This window comes from Microtus oregoni, unplaced genomic scaffold, assembly GCF_018167655.1.
Source record: "Microtus oregoni isolate MIOR12 unplaced genomic scaffold, Mior012 000032F_ref0000030, whole genome shotgun sequence".
NCBI lineage: Eukaryota > Metazoa > Chordata > Mammalia > Rodentia > Cricetidae > Microtus > Microtus oregoni.
The window spans coordinates 11,318,622-11,338,414 of NW_024543091.1; the positions used below are offsets into that span (position 1 = coordinate 11,318,622).

The 19,793-nt window shown below is 36.6% G+C and overlaps 1 long non-coding RNA gene across 1 annotated transcript; it reads right to left on the reverse strand.

Annotated features, from left to right (window-relative positions):
• Positions 1–15,258: 15,258 nt before the first annotated feature.
• On the reverse strand, positions 15,259–19,340 carry LOC121466025. The gene is made up of 3 exons (XR_005976707.1): positions 19,328–19,340; positions 15,650–15,726; positions 15,259–15,319 (listed from the first exon to the last, which is right to left on the reverse strand). It is a non-coding gene; the product is annotated as an uncharacterized LOC121466025 (long non-coding RNA).
• Positions 19,341–19,793: the final 453 nt, after the last annotated feature.

The following is a 19,793-nucleotide window of genomic DNA, read 5'->3' on the forward strand; positions in this document are numbered from 1 at the left end:
AATATCAACAGCTAAAGTCAGAGAATACACAAAGTCACTAAACAACACACTACAAAACCAAAATCGGGTTAAGAAGGAAGGAGGAGGAGGAGGAGGAGGAGGAAGAGAGAGAGATTTTAATTCCTAGATTTGAATACAACACAGTCTGCCAAAAACTCTTGGACAATTGGAAAGTAGTCACAGGATATTCAGAGGAAAGTTTTTAACAGTGTGTGTTTTTATAAAAAAAAATGGATAGATCAGAAATTAATGTCTTAATGATGCGACTGGAGACCTTCAAAAAACAAAAATAATCAGAACCCAAAATAAGTAAATGGGAAGAGACAATCAAAATCAGGACTGAAATTAATGAAGTAGAGATGAAAAACACAATACCAAACAAAGTAAGGAAGCAAAAAGTTGATACTGTGAAAATGTGAAAGGATTGACAAACTTTTAGCTATACTAATCAAAAGAAAGAGACAATCCAAATTTATAAAACTAGAGATGGAAAGGGAAGCATCACAACAAATACAGAAGAAATTCAAAGAATCATAAGAACACACTTTAAAAATCTTTATCTCACTGAACCAGGAAAATCTAAAATAAAGAGTTGAATTTCTAGATTAAATGCATCCTACCAAATTTAAATCATATCAGGGTCTTCGATTTGGTTACATCGGTCCTCCTGTCTGCTTTTATGCCAATAAAATTTTTTAAATAAAAGAATAAAATTGTAGGCTAACACATATAATATATATGATAATGTAAAAAATTAATAAAATATATACAAATTAAATATAAAAACATATCAAAATGATTATCCATTATGATAAAGTTGGCTAACAGGGATGGTAAATTAATAAATGATATCCACCACATAACTACTAAAGGATAAAGAAAAACTCAAGAATTTCTTATCAGATGCAAACAAAATTCTTTTGATAAAATCCAATATTCAGTTTATTATAGAAGTCTTGGAAAGAATAGAAATATTAGGGATCTATCTCAATATAATAGAGGCAATATATAGACAGCACATACATAGATAGTATCACCCTAAATGTATCACTAAAGTAATTTTGGCATATCATAGAATAAATATTTGTGCTCAATTAATGTACAGCATGAAAACAGACAAAGATACATAGGTAACAAGTTGTTTTCTGACTGGGCTGCCGTATCGTCCTGGAACCAGAGAGATGGAGCCAGTGTTCGTCAGTCCTTTTCCTACTCGTGTAAGAGAAATGGCAGCACAAAAAGCAGTACGGATAACCAAGCCCAGACCTCAAGTTCTCAAAGCTCCTGCCAGTGTGTGAATGGTCAGCTCATTATTGCTCTGCATTTAGGAAGTGCTGAGAGCAACTGTGGTATCCAAATTCCTCCCCTTTCCTCACTCCTTCTCCATAGCTAATTCCCATGCACTTTCTTCACCACTTCATGATTATATAAACTCAAAGCTGTCAATCAGGGACAGCACAGACACTAATGTTGAACACTGTCTGGATAGTACGTAAAATATTCACAATTAGTTTACAAAGAATTCTCCAAAAATCATTGAAATTGTGTCCACTAAAATTGTCTAGTTCTAGATGTTAAGATTTATTCAGTTTCTGTATAAGAGCCAAAGGCAAGAGCTTGGTTTTAGAATTAAAATATACTTTCTTAACATAGGCAATCTAGAAACAATTCAAACTACCTACCTTTAAGGAACTTAAATAAAAGGAGATGGTTACCATATGTGGGGAAATACTCCTGCTTTTAGATTTGCTTGGCATTTAGGCACTGTTTATTTCATAAGCTTGGACACAGGGGCAGTGAGCTCATAGTTCTAGTGGCACAGGGAGATGACATCATAGCCGATTTCTGAATGAAGCAAATATCACATAATTTCTGTTTCAAGGTTTTCTCAAAACTCAGTGATAGATAAATTAAAGAATATAAATTTATTAATATTTCTTATTTGATAATCTTTACATTTGAAGGCAATTAAAAAGAGAAATTTATCGGCTCAATTCACCTATAAAAAGGCACAGGCTAAGAGATTGGATACGAAAACAGGATCCAACATTCTGCTGTCCATAATTAGAGAACTCATAAAAAAAAGACAAAAAAAAGAAAATTTAACGTGTTCTTGTCTGAAAGAGGTATAGTAAAAAAATCCCAAATTAAATAAAGGCATGAATTTTCATTTTTCCCTTTTATTAAACCTGCATTCTTTTCTTATACCGTATAATCTAAATAGTTTCTCTTCTTCTCTCTCTACTCCTCTGAGTTGTTTTCCTTCATATGAAGTTGAGATTTGTCCTTTCAAAATCTACGAAGAATTGTGTTCAAATCTTAGTGGGGGTTGCACTGAATCTGTAGTTTGCTTTTAGTAGGATAGACATTTTGTCTTCCTTGTAATAGCAAAAACTGATCAAAACACGTAGTCTTCTGTTGTAGAAGACAAAGGAAACGAAAGGACAAATTTAGACCAGTAAAGTGCCTGTCATGCAATCATGAGGACCTAAGTTCAATCTCCTTCCACCCATATTTAAAAGATATAAAAAGCAAGCTAGGCATTCCATCACATTCCTGTAATCTCAGCACTGAGAAGGCAGAGACACAAGGATGCCTGGTGTTTTCTGACCAGTCTAGATGACTCTGTGAGTTCCAGATTCAGTGAAAGACCCTGTCTAAAAAATAAAGTGAGAAGCAAGTGAGGAATGAACATGCATACATACACATACATCACACACACACACACACACACACACACACACACACACACACAATGGTGGGGGGAATTCTTTATATTTCTCATTGGAGATTCCACTAAAGAAATTCTTCAATAAAAGTTGGCTTTAAATGTGTTACAAAATATTATAATTCCTGCTTTAATTCTATGACTGTCATGAAATGATCACAGAAAGAGGATTTATCTTGAAAAATGACTTTCCAATCTACTTGCAGCTCAGTTTTAAAATCTATTGAGAATAATGGTTAGAGATTCTACTAAAGTAATTCTGCAATTAAAGTTTGTCTTATGGGAATTGGGAAATATTAAAACCCCTGCTTTAAACCTGTGTCTGTCATGAAATTATCACATAAAGAGGTATTTATCTTGAGAAAGAACTTATTTCAATCTAACTGGAGTTCAATTTTAAAATCTACCAAGAACAATAGTGAAATAAAACAATATATAAATAATAATACTAACATAGACACCTTTTTTATTTAAAAGACTACCACATTCATTTTACTTATTATTTTCACATATATCAAATAAGGTAATTGCAGAAGGCATCCTATTTTATGCATTGTGGCTGCCTTGCCTCTTCCATCTTTTACATGGAAAGATTTAACAGTCATTTCTGCCTATGATGATGCTGTTAATGCCATATGATCATACAGTTGGACATACTTGAGACTAGACTATTATCATAGTATGACGCTGAAACCAGGCATATGACTATGGTCTAATAGCTAGGTAGCTACCAAATGTGAAGAATTGTTAACCCCTCCATATTAGGGCAATAGCTCTTGGATCACTAGTGCTTTGAAAAAGTAGAGCTACCGCTAACATAGTACAAATATTTACCACTACCCTACATATGTGCTCTAGAAATTTCATTACAAATTATCACATGAATTAAAATGTGATATAGCTTCTAGGACTTTCATTAAGGGCATACACTTTAGACTTTGTATGCAGCAACATAAAATGACAAGGAAACAGGGTAAAGGGAAATACATGGAATCACTTTTTAAAGTTACTAGTTGGCTTATGTTCTTAAAGAACCTGATCAATAAATAATGACTGAAATAGACGTGACAGTGAAACTGTATGCAAGTCGACAGGCACAGTGTCTGAGAAATGCAATATACTCAGTGGCACTGAGCAAGACAAAAAATACATGAAGAGCTGTGGGCTGTTTCTCTGTGTGATATTACCCGTATCGTCATTTAGTTCAACAAAAGAAAAAAAAAACCCTAGTTTTATATCATTTACAAAACCACTTTAATTTCCCAGTTTCCTTCTGTTACTGGACATAAACCAGAGAAAAGATACAAGGTTAAAATTTTTTTACCTTTACTGATAAGTTAGAAAAGAAGTAGAGTTGAGGGTAGGAAGAAAAGAATGGGAATACACAGATCCTCCAAATGTAAAAAATTGCATGTCATTGATAGTTTTTAAACTGTTGAGTGCAATAACTCCCATTGGCTTTACTGTACCCCACCCAGGCACAAACTTTAGGGGACTCCAAGGCCAATAGTGTTCTCTTTTATTAGAACAAGCATAAGATTAAGGTGGTATCTTGTTAACAATCAGGGCTTTTTTGTTTGTTTAGGAGGTGTGAACTCTCTAAGGAGATGATGATGATGATGATGATGATGATGATGATGATGATGATGATGAAAGACAACATTTAAAGTCACACTACTCCATGAAATTCATATGAGTTTATCTGAAAGTCTTAAAATAGCATTTTTGTCCTACAAAGGATGGCAATGAAAATGTGTTTTTTTTTCCTAACTAAACTTCTGTTAGAAAGATGTACTGTCAAAGAATAAAATCCTTACCCTAAGCATATAATACCATCAAAGTGACTCATGTCAAAGTAGAACTATGTTGTAGCTAGTTGTAGCCATGTGTTATCTTCAAGATAGATGGGGAGTGTATGTGTTTGATAACTTAAGAGGTATTTCTTGTAGTTTTTCTTTGAAAGTCTGGTAGACTTCTTCCATGATTTCGTATGAATCTGGGATTTTTCCAACCAGAAGGCTTTTATTACTGTTCCAATCTTATTTCTTGTGTCTGTTTACCTTGTTATCTCTTCCTGGTTTAACTTTAGTGGTCTTCATGAATCTACTAATTGTTCCATTTCTCTTAACTTTTCTAACTTAAAAGAATATAGATTTTTTAAAGTGTTTCCTTAAAATATGCTGATTTTTTATAATCTTTCTCTGCTCATCTTCAATTTTGTTAAGCAGATTTTCTAGTTTTGGTTAATTGGGCTAAGAGTCTGTCAATCTTGCTTATCTTTTCAAAAAACCAGGTCTTAGATTTGTTGGATTTTTGTGTTTTCTTGTTATTTTTATTTCACTTTTCCCGCCTTAGTTGGTGGTTGTTTCTTCTAATCTACTGAATTGGGGTTTGGTTTGTTCTTGTTTTTCTAAATTCTTGAGTTTCATCCTTAAATCATTTATTAGTGTTCATTATAGTTTTAAATTTAGGCTCTTGGAGATATAAGTTTATCTTTCAGAACTTTTTAATGCATCCCAGGGGTTTTAATATACTTCCATCTTCATTTATTACCAAGACATTTTATTTTCTTCTTGATTTCAGTGAGACATTAATCTTTCAGTAGTGTGTTTAATTTCCTTGAGTTCCTGTCATTTCTGATTGTTTTTTTTTTCCTTTGCAGCTGCTGATTTAAGTTTTGTTGCATGGTCCTCCAAACACATTGCATTATTTCTACTTTTTCTTTACTTCTTGAAGACATGGTCCATTTTGCAGTAAATTCCTTGGGCTGCTGAGTATACTCGATATCCTTTGGTGTTTAAGTCAAATGCCTTTAGATATTTGTTATGTCCTCTTGATGTATGATGCCATTTATTTCAGATGTTTCTCTGTTTATTTGTTTGTCTGTTTTTGTCTATGCAATCCCTCGTTAGGAGAAAATGGGGTATTACAATCTCCTACTGTTACTGAGTTGATATTGGGTTGTGTCATGAAGTTCAGTTAGTATGCTTTTGATGAAATTGGGTACAACAGAATTTGGTGCATATATTGTTCAAGATTGTAATGTCATTTTAGCCCACTTTCCCCTTATCAAAATGAAATGCCCTTCTTTATTACTTCAGACCGATTTTATTTTGAAGTCTATTTTTTTAAGTATTAAGACAGTGATGCCTGATTGTTTGAAATACTTTTCCATCCTTTCACTGTAATGTGGTGCCTTTCTTGAACATGAGATGAATTTCTTATAAAATAACAAACAAAAGAAAAATGGAAAAAGTTGCATTTTAATACTTACTCTATTCAACTAACCCAAGCATTTTTATTGGGAAGTTGAATTCATTAATATTTAAAGATATTACTGAAAAGTATGTATTGATTGCTGTTCTTTATTTTTATTGTTTGTGTCTTAATATTCTTTATGTTTCAGTAATTATAGTTTCATTTATTTTCATTCTGTAGCTTATAGCTTATGCTTATTCCTCCTTGTTACTGCAGCTAAGACTTTAATACAGTTCTAAGTAAAATGCATGAGAGGTTCATTTTTTCATGATTTGATCTTAATTTTAGCAAGAAAACATTTGGTATGGTAGGAATATACTTCTTTGGTGATATCCTGTAGTGAGCCGGACAGGTTTGCCATTACAAGATGGCACTGACATCCTGTCTTGTTGGAAATAAACAACTCCATATTTGGCTATGGCTTTGAGAGCTGTGCGCATGCGCAGTGGATGAGGATCCTTGAGCCTATCCCGATGCGGTCTGGTGTCAGCTGTTGGTGGTAGCCAATCATAGGGCAACCCATGTGCCAATTCCCTATTTAAGCAGCTGCCTATGTGCCCCTGGTCCCTTCGCTTTCTGCTGCCTCCCCTCTTCGCTTCCTGCTGCCTCTCTCCTTCGGTCCCTGTTCCTTGTTTTCCCGCCCTCTCGTTCCCTGCTCCCCATCAATCAAGGGCACTCCAGTAAAAGCGTGTTCTGAGTGGAATCCTGGTAGGTGGTCGTTCTTCCTCGCCGGTCGAGAAGTCCGCCACAATATCCTTTATTGATTTTGGCATGATTCGATTCTTTTCCTACATGAAGATCTATTGTGAAAGGTTTTTTTGTTTTGTTTTGTTTTGTTTTGTTTTTTGTTGTTGTTTTTTTTTCCTCCAGTGTTTTTGGCCTTTTTGTCAAATATCAGATGGTTTTTTTTTCTTTTATTTATTAAGGATTTCTGCCTCGTCCCCACAACCGCTTCCCATTTCCCTCCCCCTCCCCTGATCAAGTCCCCCTCCCTCATCTGCTCAAAGAGCAATCAGGGTTCCCTGACCTGTGGGAAGCCCAAGGACTGCCCACCTCTATCCAGGTCTCGTAAGGTGAGCATTCAAACTGCCTAGGCTCCCACTAAGGTGAATCCAAAGACAAACACATAGGCATCCTCAGGAATATTAACCTTCATCAGGCGATGAAAGGAGACAGAGACAGAGACCCACACGGGAGCACCGGACAGAAATCTCAAGGTCCAAATCAGGAGCAGAAGGAGACGGAGCACGAGCAAGGAACTCAGGACCGCGAGGGGTGCACCCACACACTGAGACAATGGGGATGTTCTATTGGGAAAGGTTTTTTTTTAACTACATTTATGTTTTGAATATTGGGAGTGGGAGTTTGCTTTTGCCACATACTTGCAATGAGTTCGCTGAGATGATCATATTCATTCCTGCTAATACACTTACTTGGTAAGTTACACTAATTTTGTCATTTTAAATAAACCATTCATTCTGGGGATAAAATATGATTTATTGTAATGTGCTAATATGTAAAAAGATATGCATACAGATAAACATATTTAATATATATTAAATTGATCAAGTTTTGTAAAAATTAAAAGTTGACTGAGAATTTATGATTTTAGACTTCATTAAAGAGTAGTCTATAAATGTTTTATTTGGTTTTTGCATTCTATTGTAAAATGAGAATTATAAGAGCAATTATATACCTGGTAGAATGTGCATAATTAACAATATTCAAATGTTATTGTTAAAATATCTGTAAAGCTATAGTGGTTTGAAATTTACTTGTAAAGGGCACTATTGCTATAAATATTTGCATTGTTATGGATCTATGTTTATTGATACAAATTTAAGGTCAATTTTGTTATATATATATATATATATATATATATATATGTATTTCTGATCTTGGTTAAGGTATTGTATTTATGCAGCTTATTTTAAAATTTAATGTATAATTGGGAAATATAGGCTAATAGATAATCATCTATAATAGTCAAGCTTGTAGTCATGTTAGTTAGATTTTTTAAATATACAGAGATGGATTTTAGGTAGATAGGTATTCTTCAAGCCTTTCAAAGACTACAGAATATGGCATTTAAATATTTTAAGAATTTAAGACTTTTCATGACAGTGAGACACATATGTTCCTGGCAGCAAAAGTTTACTTCAATAGGATGATGGGCATCAAAGAGGTTCCTTATGGAGTCTCTTAGTTATTTGGGCAAGAAACTCCTCCCAGAGCCTCCCTACTTCCTCACCTACCCAAATCCACACCCTTTCTCTCTTTCATTAGGATACAGACAGGCATACATAATAACAAAATAAAAACAAACAAACCAGAATATGATAAAACAAAGAAAAAAAACAGAAGAAAAACAGCCAAAGGAAAAGCTCAAGAAACATACATAGACTCAGGGACTAGCATATTTACACACACAAAAATCTCATAAAAACATGAAACCAGAAGCCAGAATATATGTGTGGAGGACCTATAAGGTGGGAAGGAAAGGAAAAAGGAAAGCCCTGACAAAGCATTATGAGACAAAGACATGCAAAAAATGCCGTTAAGTTTGTCTTGTATTGGTCATCAACTGCATGGGCATCTTCTGGGGCCTGTTCTTTAGAGAGGTTTGTGAGCGGCTTCCAATTGGCTGTAGCTTGTGAGTCAAGGATGATGACCTTTGTCCACTCACCCTCTCAGCATTAGGACCCCCATCAGGCCCAGACCTGTGCAGGCCCTGTACATACTGCCACAGTCTCTGGGAGTGCATAGAAAACACAGGATTTTTAAGGAAAGAAATGATGGAGCCAATCCTTACTGTTGTGTGCTCATAATAACACAGAAGAGAGCATTCATAACTGGAAGGCATCGGTGATGTTAAACAGACCTTAAGGCTGCGAAGTGTTGAGAGTACTCATGTAGAGCAGCAGGCCACAGGAATGCAAATCGTCCACAGAGCCAGGAGTGCAGCTAGCAGGTGGCTTCATCCATTAATCGGATGTCAGCGCACTGGTGCTCGGGCTCTTAACATCTGGAAAGACCCATTAATGCTTTTAATTAAGTAAAAGACAGATCATGCCATGTTCCTTCATATAAGAAAACCACAGTAACAAAAGAAAAAGCATTGCCTATAATTCTAAGTCACTCTCATTTTATATAAATAAATACAGTATTTTAGGTACATTGTATGGAGGTTTTACTTTCACCAATTTTCCATACATCATTTCAGGATTTTATGGAAAATGCTTCATTGACTTTTTGATGATTGGAGAAATTTTCATAAGGAGAAAAATGTTCTTTTTACCTCTGTTTTGATTAACATTTTTAACTTTGAAAATATTTCTACTAGAGTTTGTGAGTTGTAGAAGTTCCTTGGTAGAATTTTTGGGGTCGCTTATGTAAACTATCATATCATCAGCAAATAGTGAGAGTTTGACTTCTTCTTTTCTGATTTGTATCCCCTTGTATCTCCTTTTGTTGGCTTATTGCTCTAGCTAGAACCTTGAGTGCTATATTGAATAGACATGGAGAGAGTGAACAACTTGTCTTGTTCTTGATTTCACTGGTATTACTGGGAGTTTTCATTTAGTTTGATGTTGGCTGTTTGCTTGCAATATATTGCCTTTATTATGTTTAGGTATGTTCCTTGTATCCCTGCTCTCTCTAAGACCTTTATCATGAAGAGATGCTGTATTTTGTCAAAGACCTTTTTGGCACATAATGAGATGATCATGGCTTTGTTTTTTTCAGTTTGTTTATATGGTGGATTACATTGACATATTTTCATATGATGAACCATCCCTGCATCTCTGTTTTGAAGTTTACTTGATCATGGTAAATAATTTTTGATGTGTTCTCGGATTTGGTTTGCCAGTATTTTATTGAGTATTTTTGCATCAGTATTCATGAGTAAAATTGGTCTGTTATTCTCTTTCTTAATAATGTCTTTATGTAGTTTGGGTATCAGGGTAATTGTAGTCTTTAAAAAGAGTTTGACAATGTTCCTTCTGTTTCTACTGTGTGGAACAATTTGAGAAGTATTGGTATTAGTTCTTCTTTGAAAATCTTGTAGAATTCTGTACTGAAGCCATCTGGTCCTGGGCTAGAATCTGGAAACAACTTAAATTCCCCTAGACTGAAGAATGGATAAAGAAAATGTGGTACATACATTTACACAATAGAGTACTACACAGCGGAAAAAAAATAATAACATCTTGAAAGTTGCAAGCAAATGGATGAATGTAGAAAACACCATATTAAGTGAGGTAACCCAGACACAGAAAGACAAACATCAAATGTACTCACTCATACGTGGCTTTTAGACATAAAGCAAAGAAAACCAGCCTACAATTCACAACACCAAAGAACCTAGACAACAAGGAGGGCCATAAGAAAGACATACATGGATCTAATCTACATGGGAAATAGAAAAAGACAAGATCTCCTGAGTAATTTGGGAGCATGAGGACCATGGGAAAGGGTAAAAGGGGAAGGAGGAGGAAGGGAAGGGAGTGGAGAAAAACATATAGCTCAATAAAAACAATAAAAAAGGGGAAGAGGTTTTTTTGTTAAAAAAAAAGTTTATGAAGAAACATCCATACTTATCATCTCAAAATAACTTTTGGAGGATTCACGTATAACAGTAGAAAGTCTCAGTGTAGAAAGAACCTTTTCCAGTTTTGGACCTTAAAAGAAAACCATTTATATGTGAAGTTCTTCCTATAAGGCTACACATAAATGTTGGCATCCACACAAGTATCGAAATCTCCAAGTTATACCAGACAAGTCACCACCAGAAACAACTTTAACAGCAACTCTTCCAAAACCTTCTAAATGTGAAGTTATAAGACTCACAATGCATTGCTAGGGTTATCTTAAGTGGGAAACATTTTTTTTTTTTTGCTTTTTCGAGACAGGGTTTCTCTGTGGCTTTGGAGCCTACCCTGGAACTAGCTCTGTAGACCAGGCTGGTCTCGAACTCACAGAGATCCGCCTGCCTCTGCCTCCCGGGTGCTGGGATTAAAGGCGTGCGCCACCATCGCCCGGCTAAGTGGGAAACATTTTAAAAAGTAATTTAGAATTGCGTTACATTGCACAAAGTTTCAACACCAAACCCCAAATGCCCCTCAGTTCTAATCATCTCTCCCTGCACTCTCTCCCTCAACCCCATCAGCCCCCTTCCTGATCCCCCAAATCCCATTCTCACCAACCCCTAGTCAGCCATAAAATCTATTCTATTTTCCCCTCCCAGGGAGACCCATGTATTTCCCCTGGATTGTAGCATATACTTAATGGATAATATGTACTTTTAAGAGAATACAAACCATATTTATTTTAGTGGGTCTGGGTTACCTCACTCGGGAATTTTTTTTATAGTTACATCCATTTACTTGCAAATTTAATGGTTTTTTTTAAACATCTGAGTAATACTCCATTGTGCAAATGTACCATATTTTCTTTATCCATTCTTTGGTTGAGGGATATCTAGGTCATTTCCAGTTTCTGGGCATTATGAATAGATCAACAATGAACATAGTTGAGCAAGTGTTCCCATGGTAAGATGGAAAGCATTCTGGTATATACCCAAGAGTAGTATAGCTGGGTCTGGAGGTAGATCAATTCCCAACTTTCTGAGGAACTGCCATTTTGATTTCCGAAGTTACTGTACAAGTTTGTACTCCCACCAGCAATTGAGGCCTGTTCTCCTTGCTCCACATTCTTTTTTTTTTTTTAGAATTTTTTTTATTTATTTTTTTTTCATTTTTTTTATTGAGAAAAGAAAAAAAACAAATTTCCTCCTCCTCCCAGCCTCCCATTTCCCTCCCCCTCCTCCCACCCTTCTCCCCCTCCTCCCACCCTTCTCCCCCTCCCCCCACTCCTCTCCCCCTCCCTCTCCAGCCCAAAGAGCAGTCAGATTTCCCTGCCCTATGGTAAGTCCTAGGTCCTCCCCCCTCCGTCCATTTCTAGGAAGGTGAACATCCAAACTGGCTAGGCTCCCACAAAGCCAGCACATTACGTAGGTTCAAAACCCCGTGCCATTGTCCTTGGGTTCTCATCAGCCCTCATTGTTCGACATGCTCAGAGAGTCCAGTTTTATCCCATGCTTTTTCAGTCACAGTTCAGCTGGCCTTGGTGAGCTCCCAATAGATCAGCTCCACTGTCTCAGTGGGTGGGTGCTCCCCTCGTGGTCCCGACTTCTTTGCTCATGTTCTCCCTCCTTCTGCTCCTCATTGGGACCTTGGGAGCTCAGTCCAGTGCTCCAGTGTGGGTCTCTGTCTCTGTCTCCATCCATCACCAGATGAAGGTTCTATGATGATATGCAAGATATTCATCAGTATTGCTATAGGATAGGGTCATTTCAGGTTCCCCATCCTCAGCTGCCCAAGGAACTAACTGGGGACCTCGGCTTGGGCATCTGGGAGCCACTCTAGGTTCAAGTCTCTTGCCAACCCTAAGGTGGCTCCCTTAACTAAGAACCGTGCTTCCGTGCTCCCCCATCCAACCTTCCTTCATCCCAATCCTCCCCCTTCCCCAAGCTCCCCCAATTCTCCCCCTATCCCCTCTCTCTCCCCATCTCCCCTTACCCCCATCCCACCCCACCCCCAAGATCTCAATTTTCTCCCCGGCAATTTTGTCTATTCCCCATAGCCAAGAGAACAACTATATGCTTTTCCTTTGGTTCCACATTCTTACCAGCACAAGTTGTCACTTGTGTTATTGACTTAGTAGTCACTCTGACAGGGGTAAAATGGAATCTCAAAGCTTTGATTTGCATTTCCATGATGGCTAAGGGTGTTGAATATTTCCTTAAATGTTTTTTAGCTATTTGAGTTTTCTTTATTGAGAATTCTCTGTTTATATCTGTTTCCTATTTTAACTGGATATTTGTTTTTTTTAATGTCTAATTTCTCGAATTCTTTATATATTTTGAATATTAGCCCTCTATTAGATGTGTAGTTGTTGACATAGGCTTCTGTCCTGCCCAGTTCCTGCAGCTTTTTAGTCTCAAATAAATACACCAAGGTCTACATTAATTACAAACTGGTTGGCCTGTTAGTTCAGGCTTCTCATTAATTAATTCTTACATCTTACATTAACCCACTATTCTTATCTGTGTTAGCCATGTGGCTTGGTACCTTTTTCAGTGAGGCAGTCACATCTTGCTTTCTCTGCAGCTAGGTCATGATTTGAAGACTGAGCTTCCCTCTTCCCAGAATTCTCATTGCCATGCCTCTACTTCCTGCCTAATTGCCATCATCCCACCTATACTTGCTGGCTGGCTACTGGCCAATAAGAATTTTATTAAAAATAATACAAGTGACAGGAATAAAGACCATTGTCCCACCGCATGTAGTTGGTAAAAATCGTTTCCCATTATGTAGACCACTGCTGTCTGAATGACGGTGTCCTTGACTGTACAATAGATTTTCAGTTTCATGAGGTCCCACTTATTAATCATTAATCTTAGTGCCTGTGCTGTCTATATTCTGTTCAGAAAGCTATTTCCTGTGCCAAATGTATGCAATGGCATTCCTCACTTTCTCTTTTATCACATTCAGTGTATCTGCTTTTACGTTAAGGTCTTTGATTTCCTTGGACTTGAGTTTTGAGTAGCGTGAGTAGTATAGATGGGTTTTCATTCTTCTACATGCAGACATCCAATTTTATCAATGACATTTGTTAAACATGCTGGGAGGGAGTTCCAGTGTGTATTTCTAGCTTCTTTATCAAAAATTATATGTCCATATGTGTGTAGATTTCTGTCTGGGTCTTCAATTTGATTCCGTTGATCACGTGTTTGTTTTTATGCCAGTACCATGCGTTTTTTATTACTATTGCTTTGTAGTATAACTTGAAATTGAGAATGGTGAGGCATCCAGAAACCCAGGGCAGTGGAAACTTCCTGAAATGTATGAAGGTGATCCTAAGGAAAATTCCTAACAATGGGGTATACAGAGTTTCAGTGCGTCGTCTCATTCTCCAGGTCTACGTATATGACGACGACTGGCTAGGTCGAAGAAGAGGCAACCACCATACCAAGCTAAAAATAATGGCTTCAGTGACTGGGAAAGAAACCTAATTGTGACAAGTATTTGTTGGGATTCAGATTCTAATTTCAGACATAGGACCACACCTCAAATACTACTTAAAAGAACGTGCTAGAACAGTGGCTCTCAACCTTCTTGATGCCGCGACCCCTTAATACAAATCTTCATGTTGTGGTGACCCCAACCATAAAATTATTTCACTACTACCCATAACTATAATTGTGCTACTGTTTTGACTCATAATGTAAATATCTGATTAGCAGGATATCTGATATGTGACCCACAAGTTGAAAACCTCTGTCTAGAGTACTGTAGTCCTACCTCCATGGAACCCCTCTTACGATATACCACTTCTCATGAGGGAAAGTTATATAATAAAATAAATGAACACAAAAAAAAATTTCCTTCAAAATACTATCTGTGATAAGTTGTATCAGTTACTGATTATTTTATATCACTCAAAATGACAAAATGTCAGCACATAACTGCAAACTGACACAATTTGTGATGTTTGCTAAAAACCGTAGTATGTATTCTGTGGCAACTATCATTTATTGATTCAATACTTTTATTTTTTGTAATCTCTCTGGTTGCCAACTAATGCTTTAGGTACAGAAAATACACTAACATACAAAACAAACTTATGCTCTGCTGTAGAGAGCCAAGGGTGCAGAGTGAAGCAAATAATAAATAGGACAAACATACAAAATATATTAACCACTGCAAGACCCTAGAAAACCTCACATGGTAACAGCATTTCAGGATGGCAGATGCTCACTGGGCAAAACTGACATTTAATGGTGCTTATAAGACTGGAACTTTTCATCAACCCAAACTTTGGCAAGTAAAAATCTGAAACTTGAATCAAATCTTGTGATCAATATTTTGATCAACCATGCTTGCACAATAAAAACAAAAACAAAATCTGGATATTTACCTTAGTGTCCCTTCTAGGCTGAACACGCTGATGTCCTGAGGGAAAGAATGTGGGAAGGAATGATCTCATGGAAAGGGCATGATAACGGTTGTGTCTCCTCCTGCCTCCACACTCACACAAGACCTGATCTTCCTAGGTGACCCTTCCATTGCCTGTCCCTAATCCAGTTATATTTGAACTCTTATGGCAAATATGAGTTCTATGATCAGATTATCAATCTTGAGAAAAGAAAGGAGTCTCTCACGTTAAAGATCATCAGAAGTCCAAATGTGTCCAACATCTGAGTTGGGGACAGTCTTATTCTTGAAACTGTTTGTCCTTAATATGCAAGTCTGTGGTAACTCTGAGTTATTACTGTGTTTAAGAGAAACACATAATAGGACATCAATTTTATTATTTGAATTTTTCCATGTGATACTCATATATCACCACAAGTCAGTCTTAAATAATACAGTTATAAAATAAAACAATCCGCTGTCTGCAAATATTGAGGACTAGTTGTGCTAAAATCATAGAAACTTTTACTGAAATAACTTTTCCAAAGACCTTTCTCACATTCACATAAATATTTAAAGAGGAAATTCATGAGCAAGTTCTTCCTATAGCTAAGTAGAAAAGTGGCAAGTATCCAGTGGCTATGAATAGTGTGAGCGTATGATATGGGTGCTTCAAAACAAAGCCTACCTTTTAAATCATCATAATTCACTTCTTAGACATCATCTGGCATTGGTACATCTTGACTTCCAATTTTTTTCAGACATCTCCAAAATGAAAATATAGATGTTTAGAAAGAAATATTGGGAAAATAGATTCATGTGTAAACAATATGTCTACAGGGCTATTACACAACTCAAATTATAATACAAGCAATGTTTTTAAGTATTCTTACATTCTGAAGATAATGTTTCAAGATTTTAGAAGCCAGAACTTTGTTTATAATAGTCATGGCCTTCCTAGGCCAAATCCTTAGCCTGTGAACTAAAGTTAAAAAAGAAAAAAGCAAGCTTTAAATTATCATTTAGATTGCTAGTGCAAATTTCTTTTTAATTGTCCAAAGCGTAGTGATACTAGAAATGTGCAAAGCCAACAAAAACAAACAAAAAACACCAATACTAACAAAAAATTAAAAATAAAACCCAAGCATTTGACTGTATCGTTTGAGCCCTTAGTCACACCTACATAGGGCAATGCTGGAATCCTCTGAAGTTAATTTTGTGGCAACGAGAGAGATTACAAGGAAATTAGATCAATGTTAGCTCTCTCTCTGCTCTCTTGTAAGACACAGTGGAGAAAGCTCTTTGTATTTAAAATATAAAAAAGAAAAGGAGCTGTCATTATGCTTGAAGTTCTAGGTATAAAACTGCCAGAAGAAGTAGCAGAGTTACACCTGCTGTCTATAAATCTCATGTGGTGATCGGGGGAGATTGGATGGCTAATAATAACTTCAGGGAAATTCGATCTTGGTACTCCCTAAAATTAATTCACGTTTAGAGTCTTTAATCCTGTGTAAGTCATAATGAATATGTTGGTTTTGCATCTAAACGGTGTTAGACTGTTTTACAAACTGGAACACCCAAACTCTGGAACTTTAGCAATTTCTGCCCTCTGTTTCTGTTTTTAACTCTTAGTACCCAGCCATCATAACTTCCTGTGTATTATTACCTTGGCTAAAAGCTATGAAGTTCTGGACATCTCCATTATGAAAACATATTACTTCATACCGTGCTAAAAGTTTCCTCTGCCTAGATGTTTCCAAAGTCTCTTCTCATCCAAAATTGTACTGTTTAATCCCATCATCCGCAATTGCTTGTTTGTACCCTTGCCATTATACTCTCTCCACACTGCCTTTTCTCTAATCTCTACCTACCATAAATTCATGAGGAAGTGCGTATAGATTAATTTGTAAATTGGAATTTGCCTTAATTGAAAATTGCACATAATTTTTCAGACTCTCTGATATGTTTTTAAAGGAAGTTTGAAAATTAATTTCATAGTAGGAAGTTTACAGATAACAGTGGCCTACATGTTTAAAAATATTTAACAGAAGTTTTCTGGAAATACCAGTCTTGGATAGATGTGTCTTTTAGACAGAAAGCCTGCAGTGTAGAGATTTTGGACTTTTATATGCCTTTAGAGTAAATGAGAATTAAAAATTAGACAAAGAAAAAACTACACCAATTAACTTTTTATAACACAGCAATCTATTTGACTTTTTCTTAAAATTAAATATAGTAACATCTTTTTCCCCTTCCCTTTCCACCATCTAGTCATTCCCAAGTCCTCTACCTCCCTCATTCTTTAAATAATTTTTCCTTGAATATGTAGTGTACATGTATTTATGTATGCATAACTGTATAAATGCTACCTGATGAGTCTTAGTGATATACATTATAACATATGTGTGTGTATGTGTGTGTGTGTGTGTGTGTGTGGTGTAGGAGGTCCTTCTGTTTGTGTGTTGCTTTCCTTGGTTAAGAAAGAAAGAAACTGCTTGGCCTGATAGGGTAGGCAGAGAAGACAGAACTGAATTCTGGGAGGAAGAAGCAGAATCAGAGGGAGAGCCATCATGGAGCTGCCAGATCAGATATGCTAAATCTTTCCCGGTGAGCCACAACCTTGTGGTGAACACAGATTTAATAAAAATGGGTTAAATCAAGATGTGAGAGTTAGCCGAAAGGAAGCTAGAGCTAATGGCCAAGCAGTGTTTTAATTAATACAGTTTCTGTGTGATTATTTTGGGTGTAAGCTAGCCAGGCAGCCGAGGGTGTAAGGGCCACCCTGCTCCCTACAACACACTTTGTGTGTGTGTGTGTGTGTGTGTGTGTGTGTGTGTGTGTGTGTGTGTGTGTGTGATTTCGGGACTGGTCATTTGGTATTAGATAACCAATTGAGGAATTCATCCTTGGGGGAAAGCTGCTCGCTCTCTCTCTCTCTCTCTCTCTTTCTCTCTCTCTCTCTCTCTCTCTCTCCTTTCAGCAGATAGTTTTGCTGAATACAATCATCTAGGTTGGCAGGCATCATCTTTTAGAATGTGAGGTGCATTACTCCAGGCTTTCCATGTGATGTGGGCATATAGACCTCTTCTTTGGCTGTGTGTCTGATGTGAGAGTCTAACCTGCCCAAGATTGGGTTAGTGCAGGGGCTTCAGGACCAAGGTTAGACCAGGTAAAGCAGTTGAATGATTTGCTTAACTGGATCTCAGTCGGAGGGAGTGGGTGGCAGTTGGGTGCTCACTAGGCAAATCTGGTTCACGAGCCAAGCAAACTATTTGACTTTTTAAGGAACACAATATGTATGATATCCATTTTCTTGTATTTTAATTTTGTTTGTTTAGGGAGTTGAATATACGGGATATTTTGACATTTGTAATGCTGTTAGAAGGGAATATTAGATGGAGGTGGCAAGTAATATTATAGAACATGCTAGATTTAAAACAGTCTGCTATGTAAGTCCAAACGTGGCTGTAGTTTATACTGTATGTTGATAATGAGCCAGTCAACATCTGTCTGGTTTCTTGTATAATCTTCATACTTTAGTGAACATGTGGCTGCCATCACCACCATTTCATAAACAGGTGGACTGAAACACAGCCACATCAGACATGTTGCCTTTGAAAGCAGAAGTTAAATAGCAGAGGTGACTTGAAATCAGCATTTTCACACCAGAATTTGGGACCTCCAAACTGTTGTTTTCATTTTTGTCACTATTACAATTTTTTAGAGTAATAACCCTGAAATATTGATTTAAGAAGAAATAGAATGAAAAAAATATGGGAAAAATTGAGATATGCCATACATGCAATTTCCTTGTTTGGCCTGCATTTTTTCAAATTATTTCTTTCATATTTTTTTAGATTATAATGTAATTACATCATTTTTCCTTTCCCTTTCCTTCCTCCAACTCCTCCCTTAGGTCTTTCCTTGTGCTCTTTAAAATTCATGGCCTCTATTTCATTCATTGTTTTTACACATACACACATACACATGTAAAAAATTCCAAGTGCATAAATACACCTCAGTCTGTGCGATGTTGCTTGTATGTACATTTTCAGACCTGACCATTTGTACTGAATGGACAATTGATGTGCTCTTCCCTGAGAAAATGATTTCTCCTGCTCTCAGCATTCCTTAGCTGTTTACAGTTCTTTGTAGGCACATTAGCATGTCTCTCCTTGTCCTTGTCCATCTCATGTACCGGCAGTCAAGTTGGTAGAACTCTAATTTTTTTAATTACATTTTATAAAATCATGGGTGTTTGATACTTATAGTGACATTTAATCTGGACCCTGACTCTCCTACTTTACTACTTAAAATATTGCATCAACCTGAGACTTAATTTATATCAATATATAGCATGACTTACTTGTCAGACTTACTGTGAATATTAGTTAACACCTGCAAGGGAATAAGCACTCACAGATATGCTTGTTGGTGGCAGTGATAGGAGTTATCATTTTCTTTCCACTTACTCTCTGTTCTTTGGTCCTAATTCAAAAGGAGAAGATTAGAAAGTCCCTGGAATGGCCCATTGATCTGGGACTTGAGAAGACAAGAAGATAAGGTTTATCAAAACCATATATGTCTGTGCACTACATATTTTTTTAACTTGGCTGCTGTGAAATGAACATAACATTAGATTGGTTATTTACCACTTATTTAGTAGATTCTGTGGCATCTAGGCAACACGATTTTTTGTCTTGGCATAAGAAGGTACTGTGGAGAATAAAGAGATGCTTGGTGTAGCTCTTCACCATACTTAATACATTATTATTCCAAGAAATGAGCCTTACAAGCACTTTTGATTCTCCTGAAGCCTCCTTTCTGCCTAA